Source organism: Hylobates moloch, unplaced genomic scaffold, assembly GCF_009828535.3.
Source record: "Hylobates moloch isolate HMO894 unplaced genomic scaffold, HMol_V3 SCAFFOLD_1, whole genome shotgun sequence".
Classification (NCBI taxonomy): Eukaryota; Metazoa; Chordata; class Mammalia; order Primates; family Hylobatidae; genus Hylobates; species Hylobates moloch.
The window spans coordinates 4,606,146-4,627,113 of NW_026652276.1; the positions used below are offsets into that span (position 1 = coordinate 4,606,146).

The 20,968-nt window shown below is 45.0% G+C and overlaps 1 protein-coding gene across 1 annotated transcript in view; it reads right to left on the bottom strand.

Annotated features, from left to right (window-relative positions):
* Window positions 1–365: 365 nt before the first annotated feature.
* Window positions 366–20,968, bottom strand: part of COPS8 (COP9 signalosome subunit 8) — a 135,609-nt gene continuing 115,006 nt past the window's right edge. The window contains exon 11 of the transcript XR_009212977.1: window positions 366–433. The gene's annotated coding sequence lies outside the window, so the exon portion shown is untranslated. The remainder of the gene's footprint in view (window positions 434–20,968) is intronic.

Consider the following 20,968-nt stretch of genomic DNA (forward strand, 5'->3'; position numbering starts at 1 on the left):
TGTTTTGGTGAAACCAACCTGACCGTAAATGAACTTTGCTTTCAAAGTTATTTCATGCCAAGATTCTTATTGTCTAGAGGGTAACGGCATGTAGAATGTTTAATCAATATGTAGTCAAGCCAATCGGTTTCTCATCAGACAAAAATGCTGTGGTAATATTCTGTCTCTGTGATCTATTATTTTTCTTTACCCAATAAGATAAAAAATCTTTTTTCTTCATGAGCAAAGTGGTCATTTCCCCAAGCACGTTATAAACAGGAAATGCACCATCTGCAGTCACTTTTTCTCCCTTCAGTCCGCAAACCACCTGCATTCTAAACTCACCAGGCTGCACTCTGAGACACTGCCACGCTTGCTAAGGGAAAGTTTGGCTTTCCACGGGGATGTTTTGTGAAGAGATGACAGCGAGCTCCCAAAGATGCCAATTTCAATACTGAAGAGAAAAAGAAACCATGATCTTTTAAAAGAAACAATATAAATTTCACTAGGTACCAACCTTTCAACTGAATAAAATTAGTAAAATTGATCTCCATAGCTAACATTTACAAACACTGTGCTAAGCAAGTTACTCAAGTTAACTGAGTTCACCTTTACAAGCTCCTATGAGTTAAGTCTGCTTGTTATTCTCCTTTTTGAGATGAGAACCAGAGGCACAGAAGAGGTCATTCAAGCCAGAAGTGGCAGAGCTGAGATTTGAACCCAGACAGGCCGAGTCCAGCAATGACCTATGTTTCTATTAGGCTCCTAGAGTCAGGGGCACTGGCCCTTACATGCAGAGAAGGGTGTGGGTCCTGGGTTCTCCAGGTAGGCAGACCATCTCCCCAGCCACTCTCTGGCTGTGTGTTGTGTAGGGCAGCACATTTGGAGGCTCACGGGACACAGAGACTCACAGAACAGAGCCTGGGAAGTGGAACAGCCTTCAGACACGAGAGAGCGCGACCGCCTGCGGGAGGGTCGCCACTTCCCCGTCTGAGCAGAGCTTGGGTGGATCAGGTGGGGAAAGGGAGGGTCGTTATTCCCCATGTACTAGGAAGCCTGGTTGAGAGGACATGTAGCTTAGGGAGAGCCTGTGCTAGAGGAACAGGGGTGGCCGAGGGCCCCAACCCAGGTTCCGCCCCGCTACCAGCTGTGTGACCTGGGACAAAGCAGTTATCTTCTTTGGTCTTTGTTTTCTTCCTCTATAACAGGAGAGGTTTGGTGGACAGAATCAGATGTAGACATAAGTACAGGTGAAGATAGGCCAACATGCAAAGACTCATCTAGTCTAGATGATAAAACCCACTTTGTTACGGATTTGAGAAGGAAGGATTGCACCATGTATAGTGCTGGCAACTACTGAAGTATCTGGAAATGAGTTAATTCGGTCCTCGCCTTATATCAAACACTATAGTCAACTCTAAATGTGTTAAAGAGCTACATGCTAAACAAAGAAAGAAAATAAATCCCTAAGAAACAACAAGAATTATAAGTAAATGTTAATTTCAGAATGGGAAAGGACTTTATTCATAAAAGCAAAAAAAAAAAGAAATTACAAAAGGGAACGATTTAAGTAATGCCTAAATGAAAAATTTAACCCAATAGAAATTTAGGGGAAATATTTATTGAAAAGGTTTTTAATGTCTCTTGACTATCTTTTAAATGGTTGCTAAGTTGACAGTAGCTTCAGCTGTCTTCTTATTAATTCTATTTGTAGCTCTTTGCTAAAGCATGAGGTTAAACCTCTTCAAGTGTTTGTTCATGCCCTTTACCTATTTTTTAATTGGTATATTTATCTTTTTTTAATTTAAAAATTCTTTGTATATTAAGGAAATTAATCATTTATCTATTATATACTGCAAAGAATTTTCCGTTAGTATATTGCTGTTGATTTAAAGTGTGAAAGTGTAGTTTAAAAAAATGTTCTTTTTTGCTAAATAATATGTATTTGAATCCACCTTTTTTCCTTTATACTTTTTGGTTTTGAAATCACTCTACTTCAGTATTATTAAAGGTTTCACCAGAAATGATTCCTCATAATTTTATGATTTTGTATTTTGCTTTTAAATATTTTACCCATCTGGAATTAATTTTGATTCTAAGAGTGAGCCAAAGATCTGGCTTTATTTTTTTTTACAAAAGTCCCCAAAATATTTATTGAATAATTTTTCTCTCCTCATTTGAAAAGATACTTTTTATCATAAATTACGTCGTGACATACATATTTCTATTTCTTGACTCTCATTCTATTACGTTGATCTGCCCATCTATTTCAGGGTCAGTTTTATACTACTTAACTATCATTTGATAATGCACTTGAGTATTTGATAGGATAAATCTGATTTAAATGAGTCTCCTTTTTCCCCACCCCAGAGTTTTCTTAACTCTTCTATGTCTCTTCTTGTCATTCTAACATGCTAAATTCCTACTGGAATTTTTATTGCATTACTTGGAACTTGTGGATATATTTAGAGATTGCTAATATTAATAATAGAGACTTCTCTGCAAAAACAAGGGACACATTTTATTTTACACTTTACAGAATTAAAAAAAATTAAAATGGTAAACGCACACGAGTTAAAAAGTCAAACACCACTACAATATTTAGCAGTCCTTGAATGTACTTACATATTTTATAATGGTATTCATACTACCATGTCTATTGTCTTCTTACTTGTGGTAAGTGAGTGAGGAGTGAATTATTTCAATAGATTCAGGGAAAACTTTTTTTTTTTTTTTTTTGAGATGGAGTCGTGCTCTGTCGCCCAGGCTGGAGTGCAGTGGCGTGATCTCCGCTCACTGCAAGCTCCACCTCCCGGGTTCACGCCATTCTCCTGCCTCTGCTTCCCGAGTAGCTGGGACTACAGGCGCCCACCACAACGCCTGGCTAATTTTTTGTATTTTTAGTAGAGGCGGGGTTTCACCGTGTTAGCCAGGATGGTCTTGATCTCCTGACCTCGTGATGCCCCCACCTCTGCCTCCCAAAGTGCTGGGATTACAGGCGTGAGCCACCGCACCCGGCCTGGGAAAACTTTTAATAAAATTCAGCACTCACTTATGATAAAACTCATCAAGTGAGCAACAGAAGGAGACTTTTGCAATTTCTTAAAGGGCATCTAAGAGAAATCTAGTTTAGCTAGACTGACCCTCTATCATCCAAAAACGAGAGACAGAGGACTCAAATTACTAAAATCCGTGCTGAAGTGGGGAACATTACTACTGACCTCAGAGAAATTTAAAAAGTGTATAAGGGAATCCTATACAAAATAGTATGCCAACACGTTAAATGACCTAGATGAAATGAACTGATTCCTCAAAAGATACAAACTGCCAAAACTAAATGGAGAAGAAATTTTAAAAACCTGAATATATCTATAACAAGTAAAGAGATTGAATTGGCAATCCAAAATTTTCCCACAAAGAAAGTCCCAAGACGAGGTGGCCTCACTAGTGAATCCTCTCAAACGTTTAAAAAATTAACACCAATTCTTCACAAACTCTTCCAAAAAAATAGAATGTAATGGGTCATTACCCAATTCCTTCTATAAAGTCTGTGTTAATTGAAACCAGATGCAAATATCACAAGAAAGGAAAACTACAGACCAAAATTCCTTAAAAATATTGATGCTAATGTCCTAAAATCTAAAGCCAACACATATACAAAGTGTTCTACGCCATGACCAAGTGGGATTTATTCCAGAAATAGAATGCTGGCTTAACATGTAACATGTCCACATGGGCCAGCTTTACATCTCTATTTCTTTGCTGAGACTTTGAGTTTCTTTGGTGAGACCTTGGAGTTTCACATTTGTTTCACATATGTTTGTAATCTCTCTTTGAGACATTTTACTGATGGCTGCTTTAAAATCTTTGTCAGATAATTCTAGTCTCTGCTATTTTGGTGTTGGAACCTATTGTTGCTTTTTAATCGGTTTAAGATCTTCCTGGTTCTCTGAGAAATTTTTGATTGAAACCTAAACATTTTGGGCATTTTCTTTGAGACGGTAAATCTTCTTTAAATTTTCTGTTTGAGCAAGTTCCTCTGACACTGCTCTGGCAGAGGCAGTGGGTGAGGCCGCCTCATTCCTGCCAGGTGAGGGGTAGGACAGGTTCCCCACTGAGCCTCTTTTCATTCCTGAGGGCGGGGGTCCTCTTTTCTGATAGGCGGAGGTGGGAGTTCTAGCTTCCTGTTGTATCTCCACTAAAACCTCCCTGACTGGGAGAAGAGGTAATGGGGCCACCCCTCACCTCCCTTTGTCAGTGGAGGCCATGTGCACTCAAGCAGTAACCAGCAGAAGTCAGCATTACCTCTGGGTGGGGTTGAAAGTTCTGCCTCTCCACCAGGTCTCCCTGGACACCACTCCAGCAGGGGAGGGAATGGGCACTGCGTTATTGCCAGTGGTGGCGGGAAACCCAGTTCCCCGTTTGGGCTTCTCTGCCACCACTGCATGGGAGACCAAGGTCCTCCTTACAGCCTGGCAAGCCAGGGCAGAAGCCTAGGTTCCTGACTCAGATTTTGCTGGCACCATCCGGAGAAGGACCACAGGTCTTTGTTCCTGATATTTGGCTACTGAAGAGCAGTTATTTACTACAAGCTTTCAGTTTTCCCCCCTTTCCTTTGGCTAGAGAAAGCAGGCTGTTTGGAGGGCTCTTTCTGCCTGTGTCCATTAGAGTTTCTAGCTTGCAGCTTCTCTGGCACCAAGTTGGATATGTGAAACAAAAAGAAAACCCAGGGAAATCAGTGCCACACAGCTCTAAAGTCCCCGGCCAATCTGCAGCCTTCTGTCCACTGTTTGAAGTCTTCTTATATTCAGTTTACATCCAACACCCAGGGATTTAGTTGGACTTAGAGGAACAGAGAGAAGCACGAAGGGAGAAAAGGCTTCCCCCCTTGGGTTTTAATTGAGCATTTCATATGATTGCATTTTATCTCCTCTTGTGATTAATCATTTATACTTCTTTTTACAACTTTTTAGTAGTTGCCCTTGGGTTTACTATATATATATTTAAATAATCCATGGCCACCTTTAAGTAACACCATACCACTTCATGTGAATGCAGTAACTTGTAGCCAAGCATCTCCAATTTTGACTATTGTTGTCTCTTACCCACTGACATGGTTTGGCTGTGCCCCGACCCAAATCTCACCTTGAATTTTAATAATCCCCACACGGACCTGGTGGGAGGTAATTGAATAATGGGGGTGGGTCTTTCCTGTGCTGTTCTCATGATAGTGAATAAGTCTCATGAGATCTGAGGGTTTTATAAAGGGAAGTTCCCCTATGCAAGCTCTCTTGCCTGCCACCATGTAAAACATGACTTTGTTCCTCCTTCACCTTCTGCCATGATTGCGAGGTCTTCCCAGCCATGTGGAACTGTGAGTCAATTAAAGGGCTTTCCTTTATAAATTACCCAGTCTCGGGTATGTGTTTATTAGCAGCATGAGAACAGACTAATACCCCCACATTATAAAAACCAGATACATTGCTATGATTATAACTTTAAACAAATAATTATCTTTTTAATCAATTAAGAATAAGAATAGGAAAGCTCAAGATTTTATTTTAGATTCATTTATTTTTTTCTCCAACACTCTTCCTTTCCTTATATAGTTCCAACTTTCTGATCAAGGTTTAACATTTCTTGCAGGGCAGGTCTGCAGGCCACTAATTTTCTCAGTTTTTGTTTGTCTGAGAAAGTCTTTATTTTCCCTTAATTTTTGAAGGATAATTTTGCTGGGCATAAAGTTCTAGGTTGGGCTATTTCTTTCTTTCAGTACTTTCAAGATTTCCTAAGTATAGCGTCCCAGATGGGCCAGAAGTAGAATTGCCAAGTCATAGGGTCTGCCCATCAACGCTGACCTGCATTGCCAAATTGCACACGAAAAGGTTTTATCAATCTGCACTTCAGCCAACAATATGCAGTCATGCCTCACTCAAGGATGACAATATGTTCTGCAAAACGTGTTGTTAGGCGATTTTGTCATTGGGTGAACATCATAGAGTGTACTTACACAAACCTAGATGGTACAGTCTATTACACACCTCGGCTCTATGGTATAGCCTCTTGCTCCTAGGCTACAAAAGTGCATGGCATGTTAGTGTGCTGAACACGGCAGGCAACTGTGGTACAATGATGAGTATGTGTGTATCTAAACATAACTAAATGTAGAAAATGTACAGTAAAAATATGGTATAAAAGATTTAAAAAAATGGTACACCTGTATAGGGCACTTACCATGAATGAAGCTTGTAGGATTGGAGGTTGCTCTGGGTAAGTCAGTGAGTCCTAGGACATAAATGTATCTATACTACTGTAGACTTTGTAGGCACTGTACCCTTAGGCTACGCTCAGTTTATTACAATTTTTTTTCTTTCTTCAATAATAAATTAACCTTAGCTTTCTGTAACTTTTGGCTTCATAAACATTTTTGTTTTTTGTTTTTGTTTTTGAGACGGAGTCTTGCTATGTTACCCAGGTTAGACTGGCACAATCTTGGCTCACTGCAACCTCCGTCTCCCAGGTTCAAGTGATTCTCTTGCCTCAGCCTCCCAAGTAGCTGGGATTATAAGCATCTGCCACCACACCCTGCTAATTTTTTTATTTTTAGTAGAGATGGGGTTTCACCATGTTGGCCAGGCCAGTCTCGAACTCCTGACCTCGTGATCTGCCCACCTTGGCCTCCCAAAGTTCTGGATTACACGCATGAGCCGCCACACCTGGCATTCACGAACTTTTTAACTTTGTTTTAAGATTTTTGGCTCTTTTCTAATAACACCTAGTTTAAAACGTAAACACGTTTATAGCTATGTAAAAGTATTTTTTCTTTATGCTCCTATTCTATAACTTTTTCTCTATTTAAACATTTTTATTTTATTTTTACTTTTAAAACGGTTTTTTGTCAAAAACGAAGCCACAAACACACACATTAGCCTAGGCTTACACAGGATCAGGGTCATCCATATCACTGTCTTCCACCTCCACCTCTTGTTCCATTGGAAGGTCTTCAGGGCAGTAACATGCATGGAGCTGTCATCTCCTATGATGACAATGCCTTCTTCTGGATACCTCCTGAAGGGCCCATTGAGGCTGTTTTACAGTAACTTTTTTTATAAGTAGAAAAAGAACACTCTAAAACAACAATAAAACATACAATATAGTAAATACTGGGCTGTAGGATTTTTGAGCTCCATTATAATCCTGTAAGACCACTATTGTATATGTGGCCTTTTGTTCAGCAAAATTGTGTCATTTGGTGCAAGACTGCGCATAAGTTCTACTCCCGCACACATCACAAAACCTTGTTCAGGACTATTAGTTTCTGCCATCTGATGGGGTGCAATTGTGCCTCATGGACGTCATTAGCATTTCCTCAATTAATAGGAAGTTTATCCAAATTTCCTTTTCTCATGAATTGCCTACTCACCTCCTGAGGTCATTTTGGATTGCTTAACTTTTTCTGGTTGATATGTAAGAATTTTTATACGTTTTTGCATATCAACCTTTTGTCAGTTATTTACACTACAAATACCTTTTTCCAATCTGTAACTTGCCTTTTCTCTTCACTTTGGTACAATGTTGTACCAATTGCATATTGTACTATTGTTATACAATGTTTTGCATTTTCATGAAGTCTAATTTTTCAGTTTTTCCCTAATGGTTTGTGTTTTAGATCTCATTTAAGAAATTATTTTCTTTTTCATGTTATTCATTATGTCTTTCTGTCATTACTAATTTAATCAGCTTTGGGGTGGTAATTTAGTTATCATTTTGCTAAATCTTGAGTTTAATGCTTAATTTATTTTATTTTATTTTTTTACTTTTAGCAAAAGTTGTTTAGGATAATTTTATTTTTTGTTTCCATGTAACAGGGCTTTCTTTCTTCTCCTACTTAGATTACTACATTGATTTTATTGCTTTATAGTCAGAAAATCTGGTCTGTGTTTTTCATATCTTTCTCTAAGCCCTCACCTAAATCATGGGATCACAGCATTTTCTACCGCCCACATGGTAGAAGAGGCAAAGTTATAACAGCACATGTGTGTGTGCTTGCATGGAGAGAGAGAATGGTGGATGCCAGACCCTAAGAGGAGTCACATGCAACTTACAGTGTCTGCTGTGTGGTGCAGAAGAGGCTCACGTAGGCGTTCACAGTGACCCTGCCCACTCCAGAAGCAACTCAATCTGTGCCTGGAATTCAGCTGACTGGTTAGCAAGTCACCCCTCAACATTCTCTCCCCATGTATTTATTTTCTGTTTTCCTAGCGCAGTACAATCCAGCTTTGCCCCTGAGAGGCTCTGCACGGGAGAAAACAGGGCACTAATTGATGGCCATGTCTACTCTCTTCAGCAGGGAGCTCACTCTCAATTTCCCTCCACAGCTGGTTTGTTGGTCAGTCTCGCTGACCTATGGTAAAGTCAAAATAACCATAAGGCCTGAAATAGAAAATGGCCCACATTTCCATCATGCGGACCTTCCTTAATTATTAAAGTTCCCTAGAGACATTATAGTCTCAATCTTCCCTCCCCACTGGGAAATGAATGTCCTCCCAGAAAATCTCAGAGGAATTAACGTCCCCCCGCCCCAACCAATGGCCTCTCCTGGATCACAACCCGCTGTGGCCTGTGCAGTGTCTCTTGCTCCTCCACAGGCCAGGAGGCTCCGAGTCAGCCGTGCAGAGCGGGAGGGGTGGAGATGACAGGAGCGGCATAGATGACAGGAGCGGCCTTGAGTCATGCGTTGTGTTAATGCTGTCTCTAGGATACTGTATTTTCCCAAGGTCCTGAACCTCACAGAGTGATCTATATCCTGTTGCTTAATACATATTTATTGAAAATTAATGATGATAAGCAGCTGCTTCCTATGTCTGCCAAGTGATACATTTTCATAAATCTCTTCTATTTTGAAAAGCTGTTGATTCATCCGTGAGACCTCCAAGTGTAAGATAATGGAGCTAAGGTTTCTTGGTGCTGTAAAACCCTTATGTTCAAACCTCCCCTGCTCCTCCGGTGTCACTCTGCCATGGCACAGCCCCAGGCTGCACTTCCAGCTCACACAGACCCTTGGTCAACAGTGAAGCCTCTCTGAAGACTTTATTTTCTTGAAAGAAGACAGGAGAGGATTACACTGCAGCCCTCAAAGCAAAAATATCAGCAAATATCTCCCTGCAGCATCGCTGTCCTTTCCCCAAGTGCCACATTGCACTCTTCTTTACTCCTCTTCCAAACACACATACACCATACATACCTTACACACACATATCACACACACATCACACACAAACCTTACGCACATGCCACACACGTATCACACATACATCACACATACCACACATACCTTACACACACGCCACACAATATTACACACACATCACACACACCACCCATACACACATGCCACATATGTTACACATCACACCCACATACCTAATACATATCACACACACATGACACATACCTTACACACATGCCACATACACATTACGCACACATGCCAGACACACAGCACACAGACTACACATACCACACATAACATACACACACACCACACACATGCCACACACGCAGCACACAACGCACAGGCACACGTGCATATGCACACAGGTTCTCCTAGCATTTGAGGTATCTAGTCCAAGATTCTTCCCCCAGCTCCCGAACCCCATCCTCTCTGCTTCAACCTCACTCAGGAGAACAAAATGTTGGTAGCCATTAGGTCTGTGATCAATGCAATGGAATCACATCTTCGTTGAGGACCAGGTCCTAATTATCTCACAAAAATCCATGAGTAGAGTATATTGTATCTGTAAGCCTCGATGTGTCATTAAACATGGAAATCACACACAGTGCAGTGAGATGTCACATGGGGATTGAGCCCGAATGAGGGAACAACGGCTTGGTGGCTCCTGTTCCACTCTTGGGAGCATAAAACAAAACCGTGCTCTGACCACCTTGGGCACATGTTGTCAGGACCTCCTAAGGCTGTGTCACAGGCACGTGTCCTCAACCTTGGCAAAATAAACTTTCAAAATTAACCGAGACCTGTCTCAGATTTTCGGGGTTCACAGTAGCAAGGAAGTGGGGTCTGAGAGATGCCCCCATTAGACATAAAGACCTAAGGATTTGTCCTGGGAAGGGGTGTTGCCCAGAGCTGGCAGCCCCATGTCCCTGCTGCTGCATCACAATGGCAGTGCTCCCATGCCCAAAGCTGAATGCGAGTGTGAATGACAAAAAACAATCCCCATGACCTCCCTGGCTCCCTGACAAGCCCTGCTCCTCTTCTTGGATGCAGCCAGGCTCGCTCCAGCTCAGCGGCTTTGTACTGTCTGTTCTCTCAGCCAACAGTGCTCTTCCCTCAGCTGTACTTGCAGGACGAGCTCCCTCCCTTCCTCCGTGTCCTTACCCTTCCCCTCCAGCCTTTTGTATCTCCCTTCCCTACCTTACTATCCTTCCTTTACACTTAGGATGTAATTAAAAGTAAATTAATGACTTCTTCCATTCCTTGTCTGTCTCAACCCCTAGAATGGGGAAGCAAGAGTTTTTGTCTGTTTTGTTCACAGCTATAACCCCAGAACCAAGAACAGTGCCTGACACACAGTCAGCACTCGGTAAATGCTGAATGAATGAATGAGTACCAACTCTGGAGCCTAATCATGGACGGAGTGTGAACCAGAGAAAGGGTCATGCTGGTGGCAGTGGACACTCAATTGGAGCTGTCAGTGGATAGCATCTTCTCACAGTGATCATACTTGCATGATGATGGATGACTAGATGCCATGTATCTTTCCCACTGGGTGTTGGGGCTCACGCTTGAAGCCTCTTTGACTGTGTTCCAGGATAATTAGAGGAGGGACGGGCATGGCAAGTATGCAGTAGGAAAGATAATGTTCTAAGCAATTACCTGGACACATAAAGGAAATAAGATCATGTGTGTGTTTTGAGAAAGTGGAGTGGGTTATGCTAGTTTATTACTCTCTCCTTATGTAGTATTATGCTCAGCTCAATACCTTATACATGGAACTCTTTCCTAATGGAGAATGACTGATTCAGAATGTTCAGTGTGGAAATAATTCCTTGCTTTTACCATGCGTGAAAACGAATAGCCTTGTATTTCCTTTACTCATCAGCATTTGGATCTGATTTCACTGACATGCTACAGATTTTAATCAGCACGCGATTCAAATTGCATCTTCTGTGCCCACAGATCAAGATTCCTGACTTGGGGCTGTTGTTGACTAACTCCCCCAGTTGACCCTGAACCGGGTGTCAATGTTTCCTAGAATGTAGGTCATCGTTCTTTCTTAACTTGGTCTTAGGTGCTATCCCTGCAAAGAATCTCTCTTTTCACTGCTCTTCTGTGTCCAGGTCAGGACTGCCTGCCTTTTTATTGTTATCCTATTCTATACATATGTTCTCCCCTACCCAGAGGTTATAGTTGTATTGCTTCTTCTAAAAGAAAATGGACTGTTTTTAACGACATAGTCTAGGTCAGAGGAAAGAGGGTCAGAAGTGGTGGTGAGGATGATTTACCTTTTTCTGGAAGGAATTATCTTAAAAACCTTCCTGGCATTAGGAAAAAGAGCTAATGAATGCTGGGCTAAATACCTAGGTGATGGGTTGATTGGTGCAGCAAACCACCACGGCACACGTTTACCTTTGTAACAAACCTGCACATCCTGCACATGTACCCCAGAACTTAAAACAAAAATTAAAAAAAAAAACATTCCTGGGGCTTACTCTCCTGTGCGCCCCATCAAAGAGCGCCCCCACCCAGCTCTGTATTTCTCCTGAGGGGGTGCACTGAGAAATTCCCTCCAGGTCAGCACCAACCTTGGGGCAAACGATTCTGGCCTCTATGATCCGTCTTTGGGAATTCCTTCCTTTGCCTGGAGTGTTTCGCCCACATGAGGCCCAGTCCCTCCTGGGCTGTCTATGCTTTGAGTACACTGATTCCTCAATTGCTCCCACGGGAGGTGTCCGTGAGTTTCCTGCATGAAGGGCACAGAACACTCTGGAGGAGGCAGGTGAGGGCCTTCTCTAGGGAAGATGGGGACACGAGAGAGGCTGGGGCTGGGGCCAGCCCACCGTCCTGAGAACCTGAAGGCGGAAGACTCTGCTCGCTTCCCTCCTCGCCAGCTCAGCCACGGGGCCTCCAGAAAAACGAGAGACAGACCATCCCCAGGCTGAAGACTAAGATTTTTCCAGTCCCATAAAGGGGAAAATACAATCAAAAGCCGCAGATGACATTAGGTTTGGCGCATGTGTGTGACCACTAATCAAAGCCATGTGCAGTGCGAATACGACTTAAAAAAGCAAAACAATCTCCAATTTGTTTGCAAAGATGCAAGGCAATGTTGATGCTTACTGAGATGGCTAAGGGGACCAGGGACCTTCAGAGTCTGTGGTGGGGAGAACCCTGCTGCGTGCATACACGTATTTTATTGGCCTTGTCGGCATATGTTTGCAATTTTCAGAGATCATTTCCTCTTTCTTTCAGGGGGATATTTTTTTTTCGTAAGAACTGCCTGTGATGTTTCTCTGCCATGAATCATGTCTATATCCTAGCAAAGGATAAAAACCAAAGCCACTAGAGCAGAGTCTTTGGATTTTTCTGAATATGGAAAGCAGCCATGCATTACATTGAAGCATATTCCAACGTCAGGGAACAGAGCACTGCTTCCTGTCCATGTCACCGCAAATTCCGTGCTGAGTGTTACTGTGCCAAAGGACATGTTAGGATGCCACAATGGTTCTCATCTGGTCCATGATACTCATAGGCTGATGTAGTACACTAGAAAAGGAGGGCTCTTTCCAAGTTACAGAACTTATTTTGCAATATTTCCTGGGAAAGAATTCTGCTGCAAGTTTTAATCAATGTCAGAAATGCTGTAACTACATTAAAGCAAACTGTACATGAAGCAGTGTGTGTCTGTGTGGTAGGGAAGAATTCTGTCAAAAATAAGATATGTTCCATATAGTACTGTGAAAATCCAAAATGCACCAGCAGCCCCTGAACCAGATGTTTCCTGGGAATGTCAGTGCAGTGGGGGAAACCCTGCTGTCCAAATCTCTGCTTCTTCCTGCCTCCTCTTCCACAGTCTCATCAAGAGTGTCTCTAACTGAGCGTGCACATGGTCCCTCATGTGACAATACATTATTAGAATGGTTAGTGGAATAATACATATCGGTTGCATGCAATGGGGTAGATGAAACATCTCCTATTGTGTCAAAAAAGAGTCCAGAGAAGAGGGATTATTTGCAGCTTTATAAGGAGCAGTTTCACAATCAATTTGCATGGATTTTTATGTCACTTTTATCTGGACTGAGGGGCTGGTCACTCCAGCCACATGGTGAGCACTGGTCTGGTTCATGCATCATAATCACAACACCACGAAGCTAATCGGTGAAAGTGACACTGTTTGGCAGTGACCCTGCCCATTTCACAACCTCGTTCCTCCGCTTCAGTTCCCAGGCTCAGAGGAAACCATCCCATTGTACTCTTGGACTATAAAGAGCACACTCTAATATGAGTGTGCATACAACTCTTGACAAAAAAGAAACAGGATTTGACATGCTGCTTTGTAGCCCTTTCTATTCAGTGGAATATTCTGCAGACAGCTCTCCAGGTGCAAGGTGTGCCTCCACATCAGCATGTGTGTCGCCTGCCTGCCCTCCCATCGCCCAGCTGCACTGCTCATTTGGTCAAAGCTGAAGGTTCAGGAACCCCGCTCCATGGACCTCCCAAGGCTCTCTTGCTACTTTGTATTCCTAATTTTATGTTGTTTCCTTAAATAGGGCTTCCTAACATGTATCTGCCTCATGCCCCACAAAAGATGTTTTCAGAGCCATTTTCCATTTGTTTATCTGCACCATGTAATTCCCTTCCATTCCTTATCCTTTTCTTCTTCCCTGTTTTCAGGAAGTAACACACCAGGTCCTGTCACCTGTCAATCACACTGGGAGAGTGCAACTTTTCTCTTTCAGTGTGGGGAAACAAGCAGTGCCCACCCACATGCAACAGGGGGGTCCCTGGATGGGTTCAGCTGTGCTGACGATGTGGCTCCCAGGATGACATGGAGATCCTGTGTGCCCTCATTGGGGTAGGTAAAATAAAACAACATCTCTAACAGGAAAAACCCCTACTTGGAGGCTATATAGGTAGAGTCCCAGAATCAATGGTTCTTGACCCTGGCTCCACTGAAGCATGGGAAGCTTTTAAAAACACCATACCCAGGTCATGCCCCAGAGCAAGCAAATCAGAATCCCCAGGCAGGGCCCAGGCATCAGCATTTTTAAACTCTCCAAGTAACTCCAATGGGGAACCCAAAGTGAGAACTGTTTCTACACAGAGACTCCACCTGCTGCAGAGGAGCTGGTGGTGTTCATAGCAGCCATGAGACACTGTCGCAGGATAGTGGAAGAAGGGACAAAGGTCAGTGCAGAAGGCTCCCAGACCTGGTTCTCCACCCGCCGACTGAAGGTCCCCTTCTGAGCCTTCCCCAAGTTTTCTAGAAGGAAACCAAGAAAGAGGCTTTGCTGCTGGGAAGAAGAGAATGGACTGAAGATTTCTCATTTGGATATTCATGTACATGGACCACAGCCTCCTGCGTGTAGTTACAAAGCTTATGATTTTCTTAGGTGTTCTCTCTAGTTCTTAATAATGAGGACACCTGCGTTCCAGCCTTTGGAGTTGGGAAGTCTAGCCAACCTCAGAAAGGTCAGCCAATTCAAACAGATTTCATTCTAAAGTAGCATGGAACATTCTTCCTCTCCACCCAGAATTAGGGGTGTCTTCCCTTCGGTACAACCAATTATCAAAACAGCTTCTGATTTGTTTCAATCACCAGTGGGTTTGAAGCTTATTAATCAGTCACTACTCTAGGCCTTTCTCCTGAGGACGATCCTGAAACCATCAAGCTGGGCAAATCCAGGGCCCATCCCCTTCCTTTTCCAATTACCTCCTCTGTGCAATTGCCTGTGTGAACACTAACTGGCACTGGCTGGTGGAGAATCTGTTCTCTAGACATTTGCTATGTTACTCAACCCTTTGATTCATCTTGATTTTTTAGGATCATTAATAAAATAAAATAAAATTCCCCCAGAAAGAATGGAAACCCTCCCGGTGTGCTCTTTGATTTTTTAAAGTAGGACGCAGAATCACATTTCCAGTCCATGGGGAACAGCCTTGGGTCTCCGGGCAACGCTGCTAAGCAGAGAAAAAGCTTTGAATTACAAGGGTTTTAGTGCTGGTTTCAGAAAAATGTGGAAGCAGAGAGGCCAACTTGAGAACAGGCATGTTTCACTCAAAGCCCCATCTGAATCAAAAGCGTATGTGATAATGACTCCTTTTCAGCACTGTGGGTTTGGTGACTTTTCCAGTGAGGAGCTAGCTAGTTCATGGTGGGTTCTGTTCACAATGAATTAGGATTTAGAAACCAAGAGGAGGTGAGGTTTGACAGCAAACATTTGGTCACATTCATGCAAAATTACAGAGTAATCAAAACGAGGCTTCATGGTGAGAATTTTCCATTTTCCTTAGAGGCAACATTAGATTCTTGCTAAAGAAAAGAGAAAGCACCCTTAATGACACCAATGGGGTAATATGTGGCTTCTTTTGCCTTCCTTTCATCATAGAAACTCGGATAATTTCCTAACGCTATCCAAGACAGCTGCAGTTTCCTACTGCACAGCTCCCAGAAGCCACAAAGAATGGCAAGTCTTACAATGCACGACTTTCTCTGCAGCTCAAGGATCTCTCCCACGTCCTTTGCACAGGTGCAAACCCCTTCCTTGCAGGAATACTTCATTTCCTGGCACGTGGCTGAGCCAACAGAGCCAAAAGTCCAGATGTCACCCAACACTTACAAAAGCCGACCCGCATTGACAGCACCTGTGCTGGGTGCCGCGGGCCAGGGCCCTGCCACTCCAGAGAGATGCATCTTCACCATGTGCATGAAAGTCCAGGCTGGCTAGGGAATGGGGCAAATGACTCCTTCATGCTTCCCTCCTGACACACCGACTCCATGCTGGGAATGAATTACTTTTTATTGCTGTCTGGGATCTTTTGCTTCCCCTCTGCCTTTTGTTGTTTCTTATATCAAGAGTGTCATGCATGGTGAGAGGGCCTCCCTTCCTCCAGTTTTGGTGAGAGCAAGAAAATTATTATGCATGAGATGCCCAGGACACAATAGAGTCTGCAGACAGTTCCAGCCCCTGAGGACGTCTGTGATACAAATGAAAGAACAAAGCAAGGAAACAGACTCTGCAGATCAAGCCAAGAAGCTGAATGCCCCATACACCTGCGATCCTGACTTCCCGGGGGGATGTCAGTGCCTCCTCAAGGAGTAGCACCTTGCACCTGTCCTCCAGTGTCACTGTGACATCTAGGCTCAGGGTTATATATGAAGTCCAACCAAATGCAGAGGGTGTGGACTGTGGCAGGTCCAGACCTTCCCTCCTGACCCGGGGTAGCTTGTGCGCTGAGAGAGTTCAGCTCTCCAGTGTGAAGGCCAACAGTGAAGCTATAGATTTGGGGATTGAGGTAGACTCAAAAAATGCTCCCCACGGCCAGGTGTGGTGGCTCACACCTCTAATCCCAGCACTTTGGGAGGCTGAGACAGCGGGCAGATCACCTGAGGTCAGGAGTTCGAGACCAGCCTGGCCAGCATGGTTAAACACTGTCTCTACTAAAAATACAAAAATTAGCTGGGCGTGGTGGCACGTACCTGTAGTCCCAGCTACTCGGGAGGCTGAGATAGGAGAATCGCTTGAACCCGGGAGGTAGGGGTTGCAGTGAGCCGAGATTGCACCACTACACTCCAGCCTGGGACACAGAGTGAGACTCAGTAAAAAAAAAAAATATATATATATATATATACACACACACACACACACACACACACACATATATACACACAAACACACACACATATATATACACACACATATATACACACATACACACACACATACACACACACACACACACATATATATATAGTTCCTCCCAAAATTCCACATCCTAATCCCTGGAACCTGTGAATGTTACTTTGTGTGCTTCCTCTCACCCCCAAAATAAGTCTCTTTGCAGATGTGATTAAATTAGGAATCTTGAGATGGGGGGATTATCCTGGATTCACCAGGTAGGGTCTGAATGCAAACACAAAGATCCTTACAAGAGGGAGACACAGGGATACTTGACACAAGAGAGAGGAGGCCACGTGAGCATGGAGGCAGAGGTTGGAGTGATGCAGGCGTGAACCAAGGAGCACTTGAAGTCACCGGAAGCTGACAGAGGCAGAGAGGAATCCTTCCCATGACCCTCCTGGGGAGAACAATTCTAACACCTTGGGTTTAGCCCGCTGATCCTCATCACAGGCTTCTGGCCTCCACTATGATAGGAGAATAAACGTGTGTCATTTTAAGCCACCAAGCGGGTGGAAATTTGTTATGGAAGCTGCAGGACTCTAAGGAGGATCACACAGGATAGGTACCAGCATGGAGCATGGGGAGCTCACTTGCATTTGAGCGGATGATGGTGAGGGTGCTATGGGAAAAAGCCAGTGTCAGAAACTGAGAGGTCATAGAAAGACAGAAAACAGGAGCAGGATTACAATCTCCCTCCTCAAGGGATCCAGCCCAATCCAGGTCTCCCCCGATATTCTCAGGAGCCTGGTGATGGGCTCTGCATCCGACTGCCATGGCCCAAATCCTGGTTTCATCTCAACCCAGATGGGGGCACTCTAGGAAGCTGCATGGCCTCCTGGCCTCAGTCCGCCCTCGAGAGGAAGCTGGTGATACTAACAGCTCTGTGAGCGCTTACGCAGCTGCTGAATGGCTAATCGCCGAAGGGAAAAGCGGCTCTTGTGAGATGGGAGCAGTAAAGTGATTTGCAGATGATAGAAGCAGCTGGTAGTGCCGAGGGATTGACTCTCAAGGAGCAGGAGTGACGGCTGGGAGGTGGCCTTGTGGAGAGAAGAAGCTACCGGTGCCACTTCATTCACAGCTCTGTCAGAAAATTCTCTCCCTTCTCTCTCATGTCTCATGCCTTGGAGTCAGGAATTGGAGACTTCCACTGACCCCTCAAGGACTTCTATGGACCTGCTTCCCCAAGATTCCACCTGGCTGGGCAAGCATTCCCCCCCGCAGGCTGCTAAACATGCCCCTGCCTGGTGCTGCCCACAAGAGGAACAGTTCTAGGGCTGGCCTCTGCTTTCCGAACTCCCAGGCTTCCTACAGTGAGAGGCAGTTAGCCACGCTGCCTCGCTTCAACAGCACGTAAGGGTTAAGACCCAGCTGAGTTCAGACAACCCATGGAAAGGGCATTCCTGACCTTTGGGTATCTTAGATGTGGGCAAGGTGTGGACCCTGAGAAATGGAATGGGACAGGGCTGATGGGTCCGTAAGTGTGAGCTTCCTGTCTGAGGCTTGCAAGCCACAGGTCACCACTCCACGTCCCCTGTCTGGGGAATGCTGTCATCGCAGACTCATGGAAGATTGCTTTTCCTTGCCTGAAAGCAAAGCCATCTGAGCTCACTGCCCGTTCGCTTTCCCCCTTCCTTGGAACCTGGACAACTGCTCTTTGTCCCTTCGTTCTCTGGTGTTGAATTGCCTGGAAGCCTTTGGCAAAGGAGCTGAGGAAATATCATTTGCTTCTCAGAGATAATGGAATACCCATAATGTCCGCAGAAGGCTGCTCAGCTCTTAATTCAAATGCCAACAACATAAACACTTCCATTCTCTATGTTGAAGTCTTCAAAAGCAAAAATAGTTCTTCCTTAGGTCAGCAGTCCTTAGCTTGTGGTTGCACCCCCAGTGGGAAGTTCTAGTCACTTACAGAGTGGGAGGTGGGTGAAAGATTAGGAACAAATGTCCGGACCCTGTGGACTGGGAGAAATTCAGCTCCACAGAGCCCCAGAGGCACTAAGGCTCAGTGTGACTCATCCCAGGGGCAGTGACAATAGCCAAAGGTCTGTGACCGCAAGGCAGCAAACCGGGTGACTCACCCTCGGGGCCTCCTGCTATCCACCCACAGCTTCTTGGTTATGGAGTCTCCCCCACCCCACCCCACCCCCAGAAGGGCCGGCCAGACAGGGGACCACCACATGCTATTTCCCACAGTTCCAAGACAGTACCCACGGTTCAGAGCCAGTGCCGGGCACGTGCATGAATGTTTTCAGATGACTTTTTTTTTTTTCCACTGAAGAGTTAAATGCTTGAAAGTAGAGCTCAGGTTTGGCCAATTCAGTTTAGAGCAGCAAGAAATGGAAATGTTGTGGTTGTATTTAAAGGGTAATTTTATTTCCCCCTCAGTGAAATAAACCTGAGTATACCAGCCTTGGGAGGCCTGTGCAAGCCATAGAACTTTCTAGAAACTTTAACAATCACCCTTGAAGGGCATTATTTCCTCTCCAGCCAGCTGGACTGGTCCTCCTAGGGCACTCCCAGGGCCCAGCTGCCTCACTGGTGGTGCGTGTCCTCCCGGAGGGAGGGAGACCGAGGCCCAGATCCTCTGTAAAGATGCCTGGGGGATGCCTCAGGGTCCCTGTGGAGTCAGCTCAGTTCTCTGAGTTTTCTCACCCTGAGTCCTACCCGCACATTTGTATTTGTGAAAAGAGAAAAAAGGAAAGTTACTAACAAGGAGGAAGGCAGGTTCAATCCCTGCTTCCCTTCCCCCTCCCCTCTTATTATGTCTCCGGGCCCCACAACAGCTTGGAGGTGAAGCTTCCCAACAACCACTGAGCAGAAGCCAGCGCTAACGAGGGAGGCAAGACTGGGACCAGGACCCTGGAAACATCACCTGGAAAAAGGGGCTTCTGAAGGGACCTGGGTGAGGCGCACACGGTGTCTGCCTCAGATTCTGAAGCTGCTCTGGGCTCAGGTGAAAGACAGCGTGGATGATGGAGCGGGCAGTGGGATGCAGAGAGCCAGGTGTTCAGCATCCTAGCTCCAGGGTGACTCTTGCTCCAGTAGCACAGGCCTCCCGGCCAGCAGTATTTGGTTGGTGAATGCTCTCGGACTTCCCTCTAAATCCTTGGAGACTTAAGACAGTGGGGGGTTTTGGTATTTGTGACTTTTTTCCAATGTCCCCCAACATTTGTGAAATACCTATTATATGCCAGGTGTCGTTCTAGACGCTGGGGAAACAATGGCCACAACCAGAGTTCTACCATTATTGAGCTTATGTTCTAGTCAGAAAAACCCATAGTAAAAGACAGCATGGTGGGTCAGTACATTTCAGCATGTCTTTGTCAAAAGTCACACAGCTCCTTCGGAACTCTCTCGTCTTGCTCTCAGGGGCCCAGGAAGCCCTCCTCTCATAGGCTCAGAAGTGCCCGCTCTCACTGCCTGGCCTGTCACCACTCTCGGCACCTGGCAAGCAAAGTTGCGGCCAAGCCAGGGCATTGTCACAACCTGGCCAGGTGTGCACATGCTCAGGGCAGTGCCGACACGCCGGACCCCTGCCACCTTGGCCCCCTCCGGACTTGGGGCACCGATGAGCATGGGAGAGAGGCCTAGGGGGCATCAAGGTGGCTAGACATGGGTCTGCAGGTGCCCTTGGCATGAACACCCTGGGCGCTGTGAATAACATGATTGATGGCGGCAAGAGGCAGACAGGCTCCTGGGTGGAAAGGGGCTGGTTCCTGGTGAAGCCCCACCTTCAAACCAGGGATGGCCTTGAAGCATGGGGGCCGGGCTGTCAGTTCCAGGCAGAGTCCGCAGACAGGAGTGAGAACTGATGGTGCTTTTTCTGGGCCTACCCCTAGCCACCCATGGACCAATCAGCATGCACTTCCTCCCTTCTGAGCCTGTAAAAACCATGAACTCAGCCAGACTAGAACAGAGGTCAGGACTACCAGCTGTGGAAAGGAGCTAACTACTGTGAGTCTCCTCTCCATTGAGAGCTGGGCACTCATTGCTAGGACCTGCCTGCAGAAAAGAGCTACCCACTTCGGGTCTCCTGAGAGCTGTTCTGTCACACAATGAAGCTCCTCTC